Raw genomic sequence first — 3296 nt, 5'->3', positions numbered from 1 at the left:
ACACACACACCCCCACCAGCCACCAGGACAGCTCTCATCAAGGTCATTGGTGATGTCCTCCTGTTAAGAACTGGGGTTAGGTCCTGGTCTTCCTGCTTCTATTAGCATCTGATACCAGAGATCACTCGTCCTTGGTGACCCTTCTTCCCTGGTCCCCAGGACCTCAGTCTCTACTGGTTCTCCTTCCACCTCTGGCCACTCCTCCGGCTCCTTGCTTCTCCCTCTCCTCCTCCCTGGACTTGACGGTCTACGGGAAACAAAGCCCCTCTCGTCTATCTACACTTGACCTTTGCCACGCTCCAAACACATACCTTTTTTTTTTTTTGGCCTTGCCACAGGGCATGCAGGATCTTAGTTCCCTGACCAGGGATCAAACCTGCACCCCCTGCAGTGGAAGTGCCCAGTCTTAATCACTGTTCCACCAGGGAAGTCCAGACACATAACCTTAAATATGACTCCCCAAGTCTGTATGTACAGCATCCAGCGTGGACTCCTCTCTAGTCTAGAAGGTCAAGATGACCACCTTCACCCCAAAGATGCAACCCTCAACTCTCCATGCCCTTGCCCCCACTCTCCATCCTCAGCCTCACCCCAATCCTGCATCTCTTCCTCTCCACCCACATTGGTCTTCCATTCCTTCCTTCACATTTATTCCAACTTCTGGGACCTTGTACTTGCTGTTGGCTCAGCTTTGAACTCTTCCTGGCTTTTCTTGTGTCTCATTTCTTCTCATCCTCTAGGAGCTCTGCCCATCCATGGTTATCTAGTGTGTCTTCAGCTCCACCTCCTCCCAGCTGCCCTCCATCACATCATCCCGATTCTTCCTTCAGAGTATTTAACATAGTCTGTCATTGTATTTGTTGATTTGTGTACTTGGTGAACCTGGTTTGTCCATTTCTATGTATAGGGCCCATGGTGGATGCTCAGTAAATATTGATACTACTCAAATAGTAAGGCTGTAAGGTGGTCAGGATTGGTGACTCAGATGGTAAAGAATCTGCCTGCAATGCAGGAGACCCAGGTTCAATCCCTGGGTCAAGAAGATCCCCTGGAGAAGGGAATGGCTACCCACTCCAGTATTCTTTCCTGGAGAATTCCATGGACAGAGAGGAGTCTGACTGGCTATAGCCATGAGGTTGCAGAGTCAGGACACAACTAAGCGACTGACACTTTCACTTTTTTGAAAGATGGTCAGGATTAGTTGAGATAATACAAGTAAAAGAGCTTTGAATAGTACCTTGACCTGTAAACACTGGCCACTGTTACTAGGACTTGGAGCTCAAGGGCTGGAGAGGACTGTTCTAGCGTTACTTAGGCAGGTTGATAGGGAGTCCAAGGCTCCTTTAAGGAGGAGGTGAACATTCATGTTCTAGTTCTTTTGCCTTAGTCACATAGGCTGTACAAGCAACAATGTGTCTTGCTCATGCTTTCCTTAAGCCTTGTGTAACAATGTATCTTGCCTGAGAGCTGGCTTTTCTTTAGATCTGGAGCTAATCATTACAGAGCAGTAATACATCTTACTCATGGTGTGCTTTACTTAGGCTCTATGTTAATGATTATAATTGTAACAAATCTTGCCAAGGAACCTGTTTTCTCAGCAACACTGTATCTCTCCCAGAGGCATGTTGCCAGGAACCCATTGTCCCTGGCTAATCTTGTGTCAAAGTTATCTCAGGATGTATGACTTGGGAAAGGGTCTGGTAAAACTTTCAGTCTTGAGGTATTCTTTTTATCTGTTTTCAGCAGCCAGCTTAAAAGTGTATAATGCCCTGCTCAATCTAGCAAAGTGGGTCCTCTTCCTACCCCCTTCTGATGTCTACGTCAGAAGCTGTCTCTGTCCTTTTATTTCAATAAAATCTCTGCTGCACAAAGCTCTGAATGACTGAGACTGCATCTTTGGTTCTGGAGTGAAACCTCCTTCAGAGACCACAAACTCGACACCTACCACCATAAGCTATCAACCCTGAAAAGAATAGGTATTTCCTGCCTAGAATTCACTTCCTTTCTTCTCCCTTCCAAACTTCTAGTCATCTTTCAAAACCCAGCTAGAATATTATCTCCTAGTTTTTTCTAACTGATTCAGTTCAGTTCAGTTCGGTCACTCAGTCGTTTCTGACTCTTTGCGACCCCATGAATCGCAGCACACCAGGCCTCCCTGTCCATCACCAACTCCCGGAGTTCACTCAAACTCACATCCATCGAGTCGGTGATGCCATCCAGCCATCTCATCCTCTGTCATCCCCTTTTCCTTCTGCCCCCAATCCCTCTCAGCATCAGAGTCTTTTCCAATGAGTCAACTCTTCACATGAGGTGGCCAAAGTACTGGAGTTTCAGCTTTAGCATCATTCCTTCCAAAGAACACCCAGGATTGATCTCCTTTAGAATGGACTGATTGGATCTCCTTGCAGTCCAAGGGACTCTCAAGAGTCTTCTCCAACACCACAGTTCAAAAGCATCAATTCTTCGGCGCTCAGCTTTCTTCACAGTCCAACTCTCACATCCATTCTAACTGATTAGTATGATTTAATTGAGCACCTTCCATGGGTCAGGCTGTGGCTTGACTCTGATTTCTGGGACGGGGGCGGGGGCGGTGGCGGGAGCAGAGACCGGGGCTGCTCTCCAGGAGCTCAGGACGGCATGTGCAGAGAAAGGCAATTTGGAGAAAATCACCCTGGGTGAAACAAGTATACAGCAGGCCAAGAAAGGCAGAGGGGCCCAAGTGGAAAGGCTCAGCGCATCCTCTCTCGCTCTTTCCCTCCCAAACCTACCTCTTCATGGGGCACTCCGCTGCTGATGGGGCTGGGGTCTTAATTATTTGGAGGCTTGAGACGTGCATTTCACTTCATTGAAGCCTGCCCTGATCACCGAGAGGTCCCCTTGTTCTAACCCACCTCCGAGGCTCTGAGAGGTCGGAAACTTGGCCGGGGGCCCCCAACCTGCCAAACGCAGCCCTGGCATGCCAAGCCCTCTCACGTGCATCCCAAGCCAAGAGTGGGAGGGGCGGATGCTGCTCTCGGGCTCCCTCAACTGCCCGTTGAGGAAATAGGACCGCGCAGACCAACTCCTGTCCCGGCCAAGTCCGACCCGACAGAGCCAGCCTGGCCGAGGGGCCATACATCCCTGAGGAGCCCGCAGCCAGGGCCCTCGGGCCCCGCTCTGTGCGGCGCTCCGGCGACTCTGGGCTCGGGGCTCTGTCATCCCAGGGGGGATCCAGTCCAAGTTTCGAACCCTAGCCCCACGGAGTCGTTTCCAGCCGCGCGTTCCCGCCACACTCCTCCTCCGGGCGTGGAGTACAG

The sequence above is a fragment of the Bison bison genome, unplaced genomic scaffold (assembly GCF_000754665.1).
Source record: "Bison bison bison isolate TAMUID 2011002044 unplaced genomic scaffold, Bison_UMD1.0 scf7180017864289, whole genome shotgun sequence".
NCBI classification, from domain to species: Eukaryota; Metazoa; Chordata; class Mammalia; order Artiodactyla; family Bovidae; genus Bison; species Bison bison.
Note: the sequence above shows the minus strand (reverse complement) of the source record.